This window comes from Mesoplodon mirus (genome assembly GCF_964341445.2).
Source record: "Mesoplodon mirus genome assembly, chromosome: 11".
Lineage (NCBI taxonomy): Eukaryota > Metazoa > Chordata > Mammalia > Artiodactyla > Ziphiidae > Mesoplodon > Mesoplodon mirus.
In genome coordinates, this window is record NC_138987.1 from 101,036,740 (window position 1) to 101,055,724 (window position 18,985).

General features: G+C 52.0%; 1 protein-coding gene across 1 annotated transcript in view; it reads left to right on the plus strand.

Moving 5' to 3' along the window:
• Positions 1 to 792: 792 nt before the first annotated feature.
• WNT5B (Wnt family member 5B) overlaps positions 793 to 18,985 on the plus strand; it is an 84,415-nt gene continuing 66,222 nt past the window's right edge. The window contains exon 1 of the mRNA XM_082636571.1: positions 793 to 1,169. The gene's annotated coding sequence lies outside the window, so the exon portion shown is untranslated. The remainder of the gene's footprint in view (positions 1,170 to 18,985) is intronic.

Sequence of the window (18,985 nt, forward strand, 5' to 3'; positions counted from 1 at the left end):
CATGCTGGCCCCGTTGGTCGGTGCCCTGGTGCTGGGGTCTGGAATAGGGTCCAGGGCCGGAGCTGGACCTCTGCCTCCGTGGGACCTTGGCTACTCCCTCTGGGGCGGCTCACCCAGGGTGCACTACCCAGACTTGGGGCCATCGGTCCCAGCCGAGCCTCTAGTGACTTTTCAGGCACCCGTCAGTGACTGTGGACTGATTCAGGCCGGACGCTGTCCCAGGAGCGATGGGAGCGCGCGTTTCCCATGTGGAAGCACCCGTCTTGGTGTACCCGCGCCGCGTCAGCGTTCCTTGTCCCAGGGATGGCTCTGCTGGGTGCTGTCGAAAGGGGTCCAGGACCAGAGGGAATGGCTCGGGTTTGTGAGGCAGAAATAACAGATCACTCCACTCCTTGGGGAGATTCAAGGAGGATAGTTTGATGTGGGTAGAAAAGCTACTACGTGAGTCCCAGAGCCTCCAGCCCCGCAGTCCCTGAGTTGGGGGCTCCCCGCAGGAGCGCTGGACGCCCCGGGGGCTGCTGGCGCGTGAGACCCCAGGTGCTCCCGGAGGACCAGGTCGAGTTCCGGCGAAGGGTCCGGTGGGTGTGCGGAGGGTTCGGGGGGCGCTCCCCACGCGCGCCCGGGGGTCGGGGCCCGCGGAGGAGCGGGCGCGCGGGGAGCGGAGGCAGGTGCGAGGCCGGGTGCCGCCCGCGAGGAGCCCCGGGGGCGGGTTGGCTCGGCGCGGCGCGGCGGGGCGGGGGCGGGGAGGAGGCGCGGGGCGGAGCGCGGGGCCCGGGACCCGCCGGCCGGCCCCGGCCCTACACTCAGAGCCGCGGCCGCCACCGCCGCAGCCAACTCGGGCCCAAGTTCCCGGCCGCGGCGGAGAGGAGCGCGCAGCCGGCGGCCCGAGCCCCGCGCAGGGCCCGGCCTCCTCCGCTTGGCCGCCGCCCGCGCCCCGCCTCCGCCCATCGGCTCGGACCCGGCGCCGCGCGGGAGCCCTCGGGGCAAGGAGCGCGGGCTCCGCGGGGGCGACCGGCCGACCCCCGGGGCCGGGCGGACACTCGGCGGGACCGGAGCGCAGCGCGAAGAGTCGGCGTCCCCGGCCGCCCCGGCCCCGCGGGCGCTAGAAGGGCCGGGCCGGGCGGAGAGCGAGCCGGAGCCCGCGGGCCTGACAAGCCGCGGACGCGCAGGTAAGCCTGGCGGCGGCCGGGAAACGGGAACCCGCGCCCCGCCGCCCAACTTCCCTGCGCCCGCGGGCCGGTCGGGGCACCCGGATCGGGAACGGGGAGGTGGGGTCCGGGAGGGGCCTCCCCTCCACCCACCGCGCCCGGGGACCGCGAGCTCGGCCCGGGACGGGTCTGCGGGCCGGGGCCCGGCGGCGCGGGGGGCGCGCAGGGGAAGGGGTCCCCGCCGCCGAACAAAGCTGGGGCCGCGGGCTCTCGCCGCGCCCGGGCCGCCCCCAGCCGGCAGGTAGCGAGGGTCCCCGCCCTCCTGGCGGGCGGGTGTCGCCGCTTTCGGTCCCCGGGCGGCGACCGCGGAGCCGCGGGGAGCCGCCCCCGGGCGCGTAGGCTCGGCCCCGGCCCGTCCGCGCGCCGCGAGCCCCCGAGCTTCCCGCGCGCTTTTCCCGGCTCGCTCGGGCCCAGCTGGGGTCCGCGGTGGGGTCTGCGCCCCGCGCCCGCCAGACTGTGGCGAGAGCTGCATCTGGATTCTTTTAACCCCCGCGAGCAGTGCTAGTTTGGTGCCTGGATTCCTGCCTAAGCCCGAGCAGGTCTCCGGCTGGTCTTCCTAGTTTTCTGTTTTCTTTCATTGCGCCTCCGCTCGCCCTGCCTCTTCCATCCCAGCCGGGAGAGGTGCGGGGTGGCCATTCGCCACCTCCTCGTGGAGCCTCGGGGGACATTTGGCCACGCAATCTAGTTAGAGCCCCCGTTCCTAGAGGTTCTCATCCTGCAAGTCTTCGTGAGAGACCATTCCACTTGCCTGAAGCGGGACTGCTTCTGTTTTACAGAGAAGGGAGCTGAGTGGTGACCCAGGTGTTCTGGGGAACTTACTCTCCACTTTACCCCGGGCCTTCTTCACTGCTTTTGCCACCTGGCTGCTTGGCAACAGCTTTCAGTTGCCTCAACCCTGGGCAGAGTTTCAGCCTGGTACCTGGAGGAGAAAGGCCAGGATCGTGTTACCAGTCTAGCGGCCAAGGAAGTGCCCACTTGCCAGAGCTGTGATGCCATGCCATCAGCATGGGTGCGGAAAACTCCAGTGGGGCAGAGTCACGCTCCTGGCCAAACACCAGCACCCAGGCAGGCACAGGGCTGGAAGCTTATGGTGACCCCTCCTGAGGCTGGCCCTAAGGCAACATAAGGGCCAGGGCACAGCGGGCACACTCTAGGAAAACTGAGGACCGTTTCCTGGACCCCGGCCCTCCTGTTGATGGTGATAAGTGCAGTTTACTTTTCAAAGGCAAGGCTCCAATCTCAGGCGTGGGTGAGTGAGGCCCGGCCCCGAGCCTGTGCCCACACGCCCGCCAGGAACACACGCGCGTCCCCCGGCAGAACTGCCGACCTGTGGAACGTGGAAGGCTGAGTGGTGGTTTCCTCTGTTTCAAAATAGCATCTGTTCTCTCTTCACACAGAAGATCTGTGGTTATAAATAGCAGGAGGAAGGAGGTGCGTCTCCTGGGAAGGAAAGGCAGTGCTCAGAGCCCTCTGCGCGCTGGCGGGAGGAGTGAAGTGGCTGCGCTCTTTGGGGGGAGGTCCAGTCCGGGGCCCAAGGCCAGAGGCAGACTGGGGCCAGGTCCCCGCCCCAAAAGGCGCAGGTGGAGCAGACGCAGGGAAGGAAGTTTGTGGAGCAAAGCACCTACCGAGGTGACGTGTGGATAAGGACCTAAGGGCAGCCCCGCTCCGTTCCTAAAGAAAACCAGCCCTTGGGCGTGGGACCTGCTGGGGTCTGCCTGCCGGGAAGCAGGAGCCGGCCCTGCTTTCCCAGGCCCCGACTTCCCGTGTATTCCAGTATGAATGTGTGAGCAGGCGTCTGCTCCGTGTGCCCGAAAGCAGCCCTCTTCGTGTCCTTTGGTCGTGCTCATGTCTCCAAGGGTGTCTTGTTGGCTTGAAACAACTGTTTTCTGAAAAAAAAATTTCTATGCCCAAAGCTTAAGCCAAATTGCTGGGAGCCATATGCTGTGAAAAGAAAAAATCTGGGATTGTTCTTCACCTGCGTATTTCACCCTGGTCTTGCCCCGGCGGCAGCTGGAAGGTTTTTTGTTGGCTCTTCTTCAAGAAGGAGAGGAGCCCAGGCGAGCCTGTTCTAATTTTCACTCCTGGGGTGGTTCTGCGGGTCCTGGACGGCCACGGCCGGCGCGTCTAGCAGGGGAGGAGGCTTTACATAAAGTGCTAGGCCTCGCCGCCTCCGAAGTAAGCACCAGTAAGGCCACGAAGCTTTCCTGTTCGCCGCTCTGGTCTGTGCTCCCAAGCTCCTTTCCAGCCTGCCTGTCATTCATCCCCTCATCATCTTCCGAACAGGTCCTCAGACGCCCCCCGTGCTCCATCCCCACACCTGAGCATGGTCCCCAGGGTTTTCAGTGGTCAGTCGGTTGGTGCTGTCTTTGTAGCCCCTTCAAGTCTCTCAAGACTCACGATAGCAGATCTAGAAACCCCGAGTGAGGAGAGGACATGGGGGCTCCCCATCCTCACCCCAGGGGCATCCCTGGCTGGTTTCTATTAAGTGTCTTCAAACTGCCTCCAGCACTCCAGAGAAATCCAGCAGAGGGGTTGGGAGCGGACACTGTGATGAAGATGAAAGGCCCTATCGTTTTCCATCTGAACCACCTTTCATGGTAAAAGTCACCTTCTCCCAGCTTAGCTGGGACGAAGTGAGAGAGTGGCATGGACATATATACACTACCAAATGTAGAATAGATAGCTAGTGGGAAGCAGCTGCATAGCACAGGGAGATCAGCTCGGTGCTTTGTGACCACCTAGAGGGGTGAGATACGGTGGGTGGGAGGGAGACGCAAGAAGGAGGGGATATGGGGATATATGTATAGGTATACGTATAGCTGATTCACTTTGTTACACAGCAGAAATGAACACACCATTGTGAAGCAATTATACTGCAATAAAGATGTTAAAAAAAAAAGTCACCTTCTCCCCATCTCTGAGGGGTGACCATCCACTCCCCCAGGCAGCGAGTTGGCAGAGCTGGGACCGCGGGCCTGCAGTTTGGTCCAGTCTGGCCAGCCTTGGCAGTCACGGCCCACTCCTCCCAGCCCCCCAGTGGGCTCTGTTTCCCTGGGTAAATTTAAGCCTCCACCCCCTCATCCCAGTTTGACCCACTGGCTCTTGGTCTCGCCCTGCTGGCCGCTGGGCAGCGTTTGCAGACTTCCTTGCCCCTGTGGTTGCAGCTGGGTCTTTCCCAGCTGTGCGGCCTGAGTTCTCCTCCAGACTTTCTACAGCCTCTCTCCTCCCAGCCTCTGCCCGCGGGGCTTCCTTCCCAACTCTTTTTGGAAGCTGGTTGGTCCTGGGGGAAGATCTCCCCTGAGCCATCCAAATATCAGGCACAGAAGTTTCAGGGAGCTCAAGCCTTGCCACCGAGACCCTCATGCTGACTGTAATTGTCGCCAGCCCAGCCCAGGGCCCCAGGGCCCCCTTGGGAGCAAGTGCAGGCCCTAAAGACACAGGGGTGTTTTCTCAGACACAGGGGTGTTTCTTTTTGCACCCCGACCCTCCAAAGCCCAGGAGGACCCAGCCCGCCTGTATGTCCTGTTCTTGTGTGAGGTTTCAAGGGGAGGTGTACTGGGGGGAGGGGTGCATTGTAGCATCTCTTCTGGGGGGCTCAGTTGTCTCTCCCGTCATGTGGGGCTTGGGATTAGACTGCCCTGGAGGCCCTTCCAGTTCTAACAGTCTGTTGTTTCAAACAGCTCTAGCTGGTTCCGTTTTGGAAATCCCTCTGCTGTGGACCAGGCCTGGGGGTGGGGGGGGGCAGCCAATCAAAGGCGTCCGTTCCCGACAGAGGGGCCGTGACGGAGGGGCAGCGGGGCTGCTTTCACAGAGTTACTGTTTCACCCCCTGCAGGCCTGCAGGCAGGGCTTGTGGGCCAGCTGGAGGCTCAGGTTGTGCTCCTGGCTTTGGGCTCTGGCCCGGAGGGGCCCCTGTGGTTAGTCGGCCTCCCAAGGATGGCTCGAGGCCCTGTGTCCAGCTGCTGGTGACTTAGGGGCCAGGGCCTGAGTTCCTGGGGGGCACCCAGGGTCCCTGAGCCCCAGAAATGCTAACCCCTCCAGGGTCACTCCTGTCTCACTAATGGATAAAGGGTCGGGGTGGATTTCCCGAGGTCTTGGCTTCAGTCTGAGAAGTTCTTGGTTTACAGACTTTAGCCCCTGAAGGTCACATCCGAGTTATCTGGAATGTCCAGTCAGTAGATCTGCTCTGAGCCCCGCTGGGAGAGCAAAAGAAGCGAGAACAAAGCTTTTCTGACACGGGCTCGGGGTGACCCTGTTCGCTGCCGGGTCTCACTGTGTCCCCTTTTGGAGGGGACTTTGGGGGAGAAGCCTCAGAGCAGCCCTGGGCTCTGTTCCTGCTGGGCCCACCCTTCCTCTTCCCAGCGGATACCCAGAGATGATGGCGTTCCTGTCTCTGGGGGAGGTTGAAGGAAGTTGATTCCCTTTGTGGAATCGTCTCTAAGATTATGTACGTCACCCATGCTCGCTGGGAAGTTTCTCCTGGGGAACTGAGTAATGAATTACTAAATACTTCATACAGATCTTGTCTGGCGTACAAGAGCTGCAATCAAAGTAGTTAAACCTTTAAAGAGATTTTGTATTTAAGCGTAGGGCTAGAAATGTCCTGTCCGCTGGGGAGCAGGGGCTGGCGGATGGCATGAGGGTCCTGGGTGGCACTGTGGCTTATGCCCCGAGTCCGCAGGCTGCGGGAAGCTAAGACGCTAGAGGCTGGGCCTCAGGGTGGCACTGCGGCTGTGGCCCGGCTCTCCGAAGCCAGCCACGTAACCCGGCTTCTCTGTACCTTGGTTGCCTCACTTGTAAGTGGAAACAGTAACTGTCTGTTCCTCTCACGTGGTTGCCGAGAGGCCGTGGTGGTGAGGATCTGGGTGTGCAGGGCGCTAGGCTGTGCGGGGCTGGGCGTCGTTGGCTGCGAGCTGTGAGGGGGGAACCTGGAACCCGCCCTGCTCCTGTTAGCAGTGTCAGCGTGTTCCCGCCAGTCCTGGAAGTGACGCTCGTGGGCGTCAACCGCATCCCATTCGGCGTGACTTTCGTGGGATGGAGGGTCCCGGTTTGTGGAGCGACCACCGACGGGAGGGGATGGGTGTTCAGCGTTGGCTGTTATGAAGGGAAGGAGAGTGGACGCTCTCAGGATGCTGATGGGGCTTGTAGGGTTGGGGGTCAAGCAGGGCCCCGTCTCACACGAGTCCTTTTAACTAAGCAGATGCTGGGAGACTCCCTGTGTTTGGAAACCACTCAAGATCTTGACATGTTGTCTTTTCTTGTTCTTAAAAAGGTAACCTCTGCAAAATCAAACCTGAAGTACGCTTTAAATACACAGGGGGGGATCCCCCGAGGGCGTCTTCCTTTTCCCCAGGCCAGGTCCGTCCACCCGCAGAGCACCTGTGGAGGGCCTCGCCCTCAGGTGCGCCCAGGAGCCGGCAGGGCCAAACGGAGGGGAGGGTGAGGGGAGGGTGGTGGTAGAGTAGCCGGCAGCGGAGCAGGGCTCGAGTGCACGCTGGAGAGGCTTTCCCACCGAGAGGCGTTCAGATCCACTGACTCCGCCCCACCAAACGCCTCTGCCGGTCGTCCCAGACTTTCCTTGTGACCACAGGGGACCTCGGGCTGACAAGCGGGGACCCACTGGCTTTGCAGGCGACAGGCCCTTGCTAATCTCACACCGTCATCTCCTGCTGGCCCCTCTCCCTTGACCTTCAGACTGGTATCTCGATTGTTCAAGCAGCACCTTCTCTAGAAGGTCTGAGGGGCATCCCAGCCTGACCTTCTGACCTTTCCCCTTAGACCTGCTCCATCTCACCCTCCAAGTCGCTCGCGCCGTAAGCCCTGGCTCCTCCTTGGTTTCTCTCCTTCTCTCACGGCCCACATTCAGTCCAGCAGTGGATCTTTTTTTTTTTTTTTTTTTTTTTTCCGGTATGCGGGCCTCTCACTGTTGCGGCCTCTCCCGTTGCGGAGCACAGGCTCCGGACGCGCAGGCTCAGCGGCCACGGCTCACGGGCCCAGCCGCTCCGCGGCATGTGGGATCCTCCTGGACCGGGGCACGAACCCGTGTCCCCTGCATCGGCAGGCGGACTCTCAACCACTGCGCCACCAGGGAAGCCCAGCAGCAGTGGATCTTGACATGTCTAATTTCCCAGAGGATCCCCAGATCCCCGGCCTCTCCTCACCCCCTCCACCCCCCCCACCCCGGCTCAGTCCACCACCAGCGGCCTCCCCACTGGTCTCCCTGCTGCAGCGGCGGCCGTCCTGCTCAGACAGGTCAGGTCGTGTCACTGTTTTGCTCCAAGTGCCCTGCTGGCCTCCCGGCTCGTGCAGGAAAAAGGTGCCCCCTTCAGTCTGTACCACAGCGACATGTGCAAGCACGTAAGCATTTTCAGACACGTGTGTGTTTCTTCTGTGCTTGTCCCCCTTCTGGAAGGTGATGCCTTGAGGGCAGGGGCTGCTCCTGTCCTCACCCTCGGTGCCTGTCGGGCCTGGCCGTAGCACGTGCGCAGGAATGTAGAGGAAAGGCGTGGGGAGAGGTGTGTACTGGTCCTGGTGAGTAGCTGTGTCTCTGCAGAGAAAGCCCTGTGCTTCCTCTGCCTTTGGGCTCATGAGCTGCCTGGTGAGTGGAACATGGGTACCGCTTTCCTCTCCTTATGGTCCCCAAACCATGTTTCTAAACCTTGACACTGTTGATCAGTTTGGACCCAATGATTCTTTGTAGTAGGGGCTGTTCTATCCATTGTGGGGTGTTTAGCAGCATCCCTGACCCCTACCCACTAGACGCCAGTAGCACCTGCCCTCCAGTGTGATGACAACCACAAATGTCTGCAGACGTGGCCCATTCTCCCCTGGGGGCAGCATTGCCCCTGGTTGAGCACCGCTGTTCTGAAGGCGTCTGTTCCTTTCCTGAGAATCTCTCCTTATCTCCGTTTCCCTTAAATCCCTTGGAATTATTATCCATTTCGCATCCTGTTTGGGGGCTCTTGCCTGGGCGTGAGCCCTTATGTGAGGGATGTGAATTCGGGCCCCCGCTCTCCCACCAGCTGTTGGTCCCTGGTCCACTCCCCAGGGACATCAGTCACCTGCTCCCAGACGGTCACCCTGCCGCCCTGGGTCCGTCCCCTGCTCGACATCCTTGAGTGACTCCTTGCGACCCTACTGAATTGATAGAATATCTTGACTCTGGTGTTCAGTAGCCTTCAATCCTCACCCTGCTGACATTCCCAGGCTTCTCTTCTCTGCTTCTCTGTGCTGCAGCCAAACCGGAGTCCCATTCCCCGATGTCCGCTTGAGCCAGGCGCCCTCCCCCTCCTCCTTCCTGTGGGACCCCGCCTGTCCTTCAAGGTGCGCCTCAGATGCCAGCCCCCTGCCCGCCTCTGTCAGAAATGACCTCTCTGGCTGGGAGCTTGCAGGCTGCTGCAGTTCAGAGGTCATCTGTGTGGCCCTTTTCACACTTTGTCTTACGTCGTGATCATTTGTGTTCACGTCTCATCCTCCCTACCAGGCACGTGGCTGGTTACGCTGTGTTCTCAGCAGATCTTAGGGGAGGCCCTCTGTGCAGCTGGGGCAGTGCAGGGGACCACCTCGGGGGTGGGGGGGGTGACCAGCCTTACTGCTGACCGGCGGGTCCCCTGAGAGTGGGGCATCCTGCAGCAGAAGGGTGGTTGTTTGCTGTGCGGTTGTTTAGACAGCATAAGCCTTCCAGGCTTCAGGTTAGCATGGCTGTGATTTTCAGGCTTGTAAAGGCCTTTGCCCTCCCTGCTTTCTGTCCCCCGTGTAGTGGAAAGCGTGTGGCCTTTGGGGGCAAGTGGATGGACATGGGTTTGAATCCCCACTCGGCCATTCACACCTGATAGACCTCCCCCTGGTTGCTGAGCTTTTCTGAGCTCCCTGTTCTTCATCTTTTTTTTTTTTTTTTTTTTTTGCGGTACGCGGGCCTCTCACTGTTGTGGCCTCTCCCGTTGCGGAGCACAGGCTCCGGACGTGCAGGCTCAGCAGCCATGGCTCACGGGCCCAGCCGCTCCGCGGCATGTGGGATCCTCCCAGACCGGGGCACGAACCCGCGTCCCCCGCATCGGCAGGCGGACGCTCAACCACTGTGCCACCAGGGAAGACCTGTTCTTCATCTTTTAAACAGGGATAATAATGGCCAACTCATAGGGTTATTCTGAGAATCCACTGTGATGAGTTGTGTGAATTAAGGCAATTCCTGCACGGAGTCAGTGTCAGCCCCCTTCTTTAACTCTCTGCTGAACAAATTGAAGGTGTCAAGGAGCCGTCACCCAGGTGCTCCAGTGCCTGCTTAGGGTTTGGTCCAGAAGGACTGAGTGTAACTCGGCTGGTTTTGGCAGTGAGGAGACAAAGGAAATCTGAAAGTTCACCTCTGTGACAGCCGCTCTCACAAGGCGCTGTTGTGGGCTCATGGCTCCAGGCTCTTGGAATTTTCCTTGAAGGACCCAACCTGAGTGGGTCCCTGGAGTAGCCCCAGCCATCAGCATCGTTAGCACTCAGTAGTGTTGATAAACTAATGAGCTAGTGACCCCTAAGAAGGTTATCACCCCAGTTGGAGAAAGCTGGTCATGGATTACCGTATTTCATCAATACTAAGACACATTGTAAAAATTTATTTTATAGCCATAGAGTTGATTTACAAAGTTGTATTCATTCCTGCTGTTCAGCAAAGTGACTCAGTTATACATATGTGTATATATATATATTCTTTTTCATATTCTTTTCCATGATGGTTTATCACAGGATATTGAATATCCCTGTGCTCTACAGTAGGACCTTGTTGTTTATCCATTCTATATGTAATAGTTTGCATCTTCTAATCCCAAACTCGAAATCCATCCCTTCCCCACCCCCTCCCCCTTGGCAACCACAAGTCTGTTCTCTATGCTAAGACACATTTTAACATATCTGAGATCAGGATGCATCTTAAGGGATTCATTTGAAATTTAACATAAAGCTAGCTTAATAATCTTTTAAAATTTATTTTACTGAAGTATAGTTGATTTACAATGTTGTGTTAATTACTGCTGTACAGTAAAGTGATTCAGATATATATATAGATATAAATATATAGATATAGATATATATACACACACATTCTTGGGACTTCCCTGGTGGCGCAGTGGTTGAGAATCCGCCTGCCAATGCAGGGGAAAATGGGTTTGAGCCCTGGTCTGGGAAGATCCCACATGCCACGGAGCAACTAAGCCCATGCACCACAACTACTGAGCCTGCGCTCTAGAGCCCGTGAGGCACAACTACTGAGCCCGCATGCCACAACTACTGAAGCCCGCGCACCTAGAGCCCATGCTCTGCAACAAGAGAAGCCACCACAATGAGAAGCCCGTGCACCGCAACAAAGAGTAGCCCCCGCTCACCGCAACTAGAGAAAGCCCACGCACAGTAACGAAGACCCAACGCAGCCAAAAAATAAATAAAATAAAATAAATTTTAAAAAATATTCTTTTCCATTTGGGTTTATCTTAGGATATTGAATAGTTCTCTGCACTATCCAGTAGGACCTTGTTGTAGGATTCATCTTAAAATCAATGTGTTTAATTGGGAGTACTTTTCTCTCTTAGTGGGATGGAATAATGGTGCATTTTAAGATAAATGGCATCTTAGATTTGGTGACATAAGTCAATGTCATTGATCACTGTTTACTAAGATGACCTGTTGTCATTTCCTGGTGCCTGCCTTGCTGTTCCCTTGGAAATGTGCTTCTGTTGTTTGCCAAATAGAGTATTCAGAGTGTCACCTCCATGCTGACCATCTATTGACTAAGAGTTAGAACTGAGGTGGGAAATTCTAGGCAAAGACCAGATGTCCCACAGACCTTGGACCCGGATGCTTGAGGACGGTCGGCCCCCTGTGGTCACCTGTGAATCAGAAGTCCAGGGTCACTGCCCCTGTGTTCCCAGGGACCTTGGACAAGTCTCCCTGTCCTCATTTGTAATTTGTTTGTTGGGGTTCACAATGCACCCCACCAATGCCTACCTCACCAAGTTGTAGAATTAAGTGAGACGATGTGTGTGAAAGTGGCTTATAACCACTGTGAGGCACTGTTCATCCCTGCAGGATGTACCGAGTGGATAGGTGACCCAGAGGCTTTTCAAATCCACTGACGAGACACAGCCCCTGGTGACTCAACAGTGATTCCTACGTGGCACCTGTCCTCTCATTCCTCTATTTCTAGGAGAGAGTCTTTGGAAACTTTGTGGAAGCTTGTCTGGTAAGGCAAAATCCTATCCCAAAGGATCAAAAGGAAGTTACATCCTATAACTAGAGTTCCGGGCTTTTTGGTTTTTTCCATTTTATATTTTCCTGTTTCACTGCCTTGGCCTTGGAAGGTATGTCAGACAAAATATCATCACCATGAACACAATGTGTTCATCATGAAAGAGGACGTCTAATCTCTACGTACAGTGCTTAAAACATCAACTTCTGCAGCCCAGTAGGAGCCCGGTCCCGGCCCCAAAACTCACCAGCAGTGAGAATTCCCTGGCGGTCCAGTGGTTAAGACTCGGCGCTTTCACTGCTGAGGGTTCGGGTTTGATTCCCTGGTCGGAAAACTAAGATCCCGCAAGCCACACAGCCAAAAAAAAAAAACGAACCAAAACAAAGACAACACAAAATCACCAGCAGTGTGACCACACACATAGGTGCTCTTGAACCAGCCACCCAAACCTTCTTGCCCTCTGTTTCCTCATCTGTTAGAGGCCGTTGAGAGGATTAAAGGAAACACGTGGAAAGCACTTAGCAGGGCCTTGCCCATAGAAAGCCCTGCCCAGCAGGTGTTCTCTCTAATTATGCTTCTAAACAACCTCGCAAACCACCCTTGTGCAATAGCCAGTGACTAGCTCTGCCTACGTCATCTGAGGCTGGGTTATGTCTGGAGAGAAGGGGTCACCTTGGTGTTATTTTCACATTTAGGTGTGGCATTAATAAACTACACAAACCTGTCAATTCCACAGTAATCTGACCTCAGCGACTTTGCATTTTCAGATACAGTTTGTTATACTGTAACTAAATCAGGAGAATCCTGGTCTCCACTTTGCCAGACAGCTTTGAACTGTTTTCTTTTGAGTGAGATTGTTGAGGTGCACTGCTAATCGTCCTTAAGGAAGAGCCTTAAGTGGCCTCTAGCTTTTATGGGTGCACATGCTGTTTGCATCTGGAGGCTGGGGGAAATCTTGGCGGCCTCAAAACTCATAAGCTTCACGCGTTCTGCCCTCTGTTTCTTCACGTGCTGCCCTGTATTGCCGCAGCTGAATGGGGGAGGGAGTGTGTGTGCAACTTTTTCTTTTCCTTTTTTCTTTTTATTTATTTATTTATTGGCCAAACCACGCAGCATGCAGGATCTTAGTTGCCCGACCAGGGATCAAACCCGTGCCCTCTGCAGTGGAAGCGTGGAGTCTTAACCGCTGGACCACCAGGGATTTCCCTTACTTTTTCTTTTTGATCAACTTTACTGAAGTATAATGTGCATACAATGTAATTCATCTATTGTTAAGTGTACAGTTCAATAAATTTGGACAAACTCATTCAACTGCCTCCCGAATCAAGGTATTTCCATTCCCCTGGAAAGTCCCCTGGTCCCCTTACTGTCTCTCCATGCCAACACCCACTGCAACTCAGGCAACCACTGATGTGATTGATGTCGTTCTAGGTTAGTCTTGCCTGTTCTAGAATTTCACATAAGCAGAATTATACCAGAATTCTCAGGGGTTTTGTTTCAGCTCTTTGCTGTCCGGCTTCTTTTGCTCAGCATAGTATCTGTGAGATTTTTCCATGTTGTTGAGATATTAGTAGTTCATTCCTTTTAATTGCTGGGTATATACCATTGAATTCACTTTGGATGGACATTTAGGTTATTCTAGATTTTGGTTAATATGACAGTCTCTGTCTTTTAATCGTCCTGTTTAGTCTATTTACATCTAGTACCATCTTTCAACTTTTGGCTTTGAAATTATTTGAGCTTTTTTACAGAAATGTTGCAAAAAATAGTGTCATTTCCCCTAATGTTAATATTTTTCTATAACCATAGCACAGGAAACAACAGGAAATTAACATTGCTACAGTATTATTAAGTACTTCACAGATCTTCCAATTTCACCAGCTTTTCCCTAATGTCTTTTTCTGGCCCCCAGTCCAATACAGTCCTGAGTCTCACATTAAATTTAGTTGTCACGTCGCATCAGTCTCCTCCAGTCAGTGATACTGCCTGGTGTTTCTCTTGTCTTCCTTGACCTTGACACTTGGATGTGTACACGTGCAGACTGTCCCTCCCTCAGTTTCGGTTGCCTGGTGTTCCCTCACGAGCAGGTCGTGGCTGTACATTTGGGGCAGGAATACTACAGGAGGGACGGTCTGTCCCTCAGTGCATCTTCTCTGGGGTACATGATGTCGGCCTTCCTCCCACTGAGGATGTTAACTTTGGATCATTTAATGCAATTTTTGTTATGGTTTGGTTAAAGTCTGCCACGTTGGTATTTGTTTTCCATGCATCCCCTCCCTGCTTTTTTTTTGGCAAGGGGCGTGTGTGTTGCTGTAGAACTAACTGTAGCATCCTTAAATAATCAGGTCCATTTAGAGGACCTCTTCACAGAGCATACTTTGCAGATATGATAAACGTACAACAGCATAAGTCTACTTACGTGCTCCTAACCCTTTGTATATTGTCATATCTTTTCCTTTTACATATGTTATAAACCCCTCCTTATAGAGTTCGAACTTTGGCTTTACAAAGTCATGTGTCCTTTAAGTAAATTATTTGAAGAAAGAGAAGAGTCTTTTATACTTACACGCTTATTTACCATTTTAGGTATTCTTCATTCTTCTGGGTTCCTAGCCTTATGGATATCCTTTAGCATTTCTTATACTGCAGGTCTGCTGATAATGAATTCCCTCACTTTCATTTACTTGAAAATGTCTCCACTTCATCTTTGTTTTTGAAGGACATGTTTGCTGGACACATTTTTTTTTCCAGCACTTTAAAGGTGCTGTTTCATCATGTTCTGTCCTCTGTAGTTTTAATGAGGAAGCAGCTATCTTTTTCAAAGTCTTTGTTCCCTCTACATACTGTGTCTCTGCCAACTCCACAATCCCCACACTTTCAATATTTTATCTTTATGTTTCAGCAGTTTGACTGTGATGTGCCTAGGCATGGTTCTTTTTATGTTTATCCTTCTTGGGGTCTAGTGAGCTTCTTAGATCTATGAGTTAGTGGTTTTCATCAAATTTGGGGAATTTTTGGTCATTTTTCTTCAAATATTGTTTCTGCCCCATTTTCATCCTCTTATCTTGGTACTTTCATTACACTTATATTAGGCTGATGGATATTGTCACTCAGGTTCCTGGAATTTAGTTCATTTTTCTTTAATCCTTTTTTTCTCTCTGTTCTTCAGATTAGATAATTTCTATTGCTGTGTCTAAGTGTTCACTGACTCTTTCTCCAGTTTGCTGTTAAGATTATCCAGGGAATTTTTCATTTTAGTTATTGTACTTTTCCATGCTTACATTTTCACTTGGTTCTTTATATAGTCTCCATTTCTTTCCTGAGATTCCCTATCTGTTTCCACATTAAGATCAAGTTTTTCAGTGGCATGGTTCGTGCCAAATTCCGAAGCAATCTTCCTGCTAAGGCCATTGGACACAGAATCCGTGTGATGCTGTACCCTTCAAGGATTTAAACTTACTGAAAAGTAAATAAATAAATGTGGATTTGTAAAAAAAAAAAAAAAAAAAAAAAAAGATCAAGTTTTTATTAAATTCTTTGAACATTTTTTTTCATGATTTAAATATGATTGTAATAGCTGCGTCGAAGTCTTTGTTAACTAAGTTCAACATCTAGACCATGTCAAATTTTATTTATCTTAACTATTTTTTCTCAACTTTTTCCTATTTATTTATTTATGTCCAGTGATTTTTTTTATTGAATATTGGGCATTGTGTTACTATGTTTTAAAGACTCTGGATTTTGTTGTCAGTCTCTGAAATGTGTTGTTTCTTGCTTTGGCAGACAATTAAATTACTGGCTGATCACTTGGTGCCAATGTAGGTGTGGTGTGGCACTTGGTTAGTACAAATCTGTTGGCAGCACAGACTTTAACTTGGCAGGGCTCAAACTCTAACTCCGTCTTTCCTGTAGATCTTGTTAGGGCTTGGTTTGAGATTTTATTAGACTGTGTTTAGAAGAGGTCTTACTCAAGGGCAAGGTCCTTACTCCTAAGGCATATCTCAGCTGGACTCCAGGGGTGTTAGCTACTACTTACTTTTTAAAGATATTGAGATATAATTCACATACCATACAATTCACTCATTTTAAGTGTGTAATTCAGTGGTCTTTAGTATGTTCACCGTGTTGAACAACCATAATCACAGTCAATTTTAGAACATTTTCATCCCCCAGAAGAAATCCCACACCCATTAGCAATCACTTCATTTTCCTCCAACTCCCCTACCAGCCCTAGGCAAACACTGATCCACTTTCTATCACTATAGATTTGCCTATTCTGGACTTTTCATAAAAATGGGATCACGCAATATGTGGTGTTTTGTACTGGCTTCTTTCACTTAACATAATGTTTTCCAGGTTAATCCATGTTGTAGTACTTCATTTCTTTTGTGGCCTATGGCTAGGCCACCTTTTATTTATCCTTTCATCAGTTGATGGATATTAAGGTTGTTTCTACTTTTTGGCTATTATGAATAACGTCGCTGTCAACATTTGTGCATGAGTTTTTGTGTGGAAGTATGTTTTCGTTTCTTTGGGGCAGATACCAAGGAGTGAAATTTAGAATTTGGGTCATTTGGTAACTCTATGTTTAACCCTTTGAGGAGGTGGCAGACTTTTTCAAAGTGGCTGTACCATTGTAAAATGCCACCAGCAGTGTATGAGAGTTCTGATTTCTCCACACCTTGTCAATACTTGTTATTATCTGTCTTTTTAATTATAGCTATCCTAATAAGTAAGGCCATGGGCTGAATTATTTCCCCCAAAATTGCCATGTTGCAGTCCTCCCTTCCAGTGTGGTGATATTAGGAGGTGGGGCCTTTCGGAGTCAGCTGGGGTTAGATTAGGTCATGAGGGTGGGGCCCTCATGATGGGGATTAGTGCCCTGATAAGAGCAAGAGACACCAGAGCTTGCTTCTCCTCCCTCTGCCATGTGAGGACACAGTGGGAAGGCGGCCATCTGAAAACTAGGAAGAGAGCCTTCACCAGAACTCAGCTGTGTTTGCACGTTGATCTTGGACTTGCAGCCTCCAGAACTGTGAGAAAATATGTTTCTGTTGTTTAAGCCCCCAGTCTATGGTATTTGGTTATGACAGACTAAGATCGGTATGAAGTATTTCACTATGGTTTTGATCTGCATTTCCCTGATGTCTAGTGATGTTGAGCATCTTTTCATGCTTATTGGCTACTTGTATATCTTTTTTGGAGAAATGTCTATTCAGATCCTTTTCCCATTTTAAAAATTGGATTTTTTGTCTTTTAATTATTGAGTTGCATTATTATTATATGGTAGCTTATCAGATATATGATTTGCAAATCCTTTCTCCTCTTTTGTGGGTTCCTTACTTTTGGGTGCATTGTGTCACTGAAGAAGAAATATGTTGAGTAGTTAATACAGGTCTCTGAGACATCCTGCATTAGTTATCGGTAGAGAAAGTAACCTGAGCATCTTTAGAAGATCCAGTCCAGCCATGACAGATTGACAAAATAGAAATCTTCATATTATTTGGAGTACTTAATGTTGTTTTCTTAGATAATAAGTAGGAAATCCTGTACTTGTCACTACCTGGTATCCTGAGGGTTGCAGGATCTCAGAAGCCTGGGGACTTTCCTTTGGGGCAGATGGCTTGTGCACCAAAGCCCCATTGACAGTTGGCTTGTGGAAGGGGAACGCTGACCAAGTGAGGCACCTGCCGTTGGAGCTCGGGGGTCTTAGGGATGTTCAAACTCCACAGTCACCTGAGCTTCACACCCTTTGTGTCTTGCACAATTTAAGAAGTTTAGAGGTGAATGAAAGCCCTCTGAAAATAAAAGTAGACTTTTTGGAAAGGCAACATGTATCATTATGTGTTGTGACCACTCTTCTCTTCCTTCTCCCAAAATACTACCCGGTGTATGCCTTTTAAATAAATGCGAATTGAAATTCATGGAGTTGTGTGTTCATGATGCCTCTTAAGATAATTGGAGCTGATTAGAGATAACATGAAATTCTAATTGGATATTAAATATCCTGAGAAGTGTTTGTCGTATTTCAGTGGCATGACCGTCACTGGGGGTCAGGCAGCTCTCCATTCCAGGCAGTTCCTTCCGTCCACTGGCAGCCCTGTCGTTCATGGGAATCACTTTCCGAGAGCAGGTGGGAATAGGTTGATGCTTCGTATTCTAGGACAGTCGATCCACTCTGCCGCATGCCCCTCTTTATGGGGGTGAGAAGGCTTTGAGGATTAGAGGTGAGGGGGACAGTCCTGACTCAGAGGCTCTGGGTCGGAGACCAGGCTCTCTGACCTCAGGCCAGCACCTGCCTTCGTGACCGCCGTGTGCCCTGCCGCTAGCCGAGGGGGTGACGTGTGAGGACACTCGTGTCCACAGAGGCCCAGGTCACAGCAGGCACTGCCAGGCTGCTTTCGTTTTGCCACCTTGTTGCCCCGACCGCCGCATCGGGAGGGGCAGGGGAGACCCAGGGCCTGGAAGGAGGGGTGCGGGGACTGCTCACTCTGGGGCTCAGTGGTGGCTCCCAGATGGTTTCTGTTCAGTCCTGTTTACTGAGCTTTCTGTCCACACGTGGCTCCCCGTGGATGGGTCCTGAGGTCTCAGGAGCTCTCTGGTCCCCGCTTCTCCATGTGCTGTCATTTCAGAGCCACAGGGGCCTGTGGGCACATCTCGTGTCACATCCACCAATCTGCCCAGGCTTTCTCCTGGGTGCGTGCCCCGGAGACAGTTTCTGCCAGCGCCATGGTAACCGTACATCCTGCACTCAGGCTCAGGATGTGGGGAGGGCACGTGAGGAGAATGAAACGAATTCACAGACCCACGAGGGTCTCCACTTGGTAACGCTCGGCCACCTCTGTCCGGGCTCTGCCACCAGCCGTGCTTTCTTCCCTTCATTTCCTTTCTTCCCTTCATCTTTTTCTCATCATCCTCTTCAACGTGGCGAGTGCAGAGTTAGCTACTCAAAATGCCAAAGATGCTGTAACCGGAGGAGTTCTTTGGAAGAGATTATTTAATTCAAGAACTATTTATTTTATTTTGTGGCAAGATGCTGTGCTAGGTTCTGCTGAAGCAGACACGGCTAAGACAGTCCTTGCCTCAAAGGAGAAACAAAAAAACCAAAAGACACATATTACAAGGCAGAAGCATTTATTAGCTCTGATGCCTTGGGAAAGGCATTGAACTTCTCTGACCTTCAACTTCCTCATCTCTGAAGGGGGTTGAGAGCTCACCTTGAGGGGTTATTGTGAGGTTGTTTAAGAATGAGGTGAAAATAGTTTTCTCTCAAATTATGTGCTTCATCTTCTCAAATGGCTCTAAGTTGGAACATAAAGGCTTATTGCGTTGTTTGGACTTAACTACTCACTCAGTGGAACGATCCGCTATTTCTTGAGGCCTGGGGGCTCTGTGAGAAAATTACTGAGATGCTAAGCTTGACATGAACCAAGGGTTCTTGGACTCCTTTGGTTTTATGCTGTGCTTCTTTGTGGCAAAGAGAGAAAAACAGTGCCAATTGCCTATGATACAGGGCCTTTCAGACAGTCCCATGAAACAGTGAGTTTACA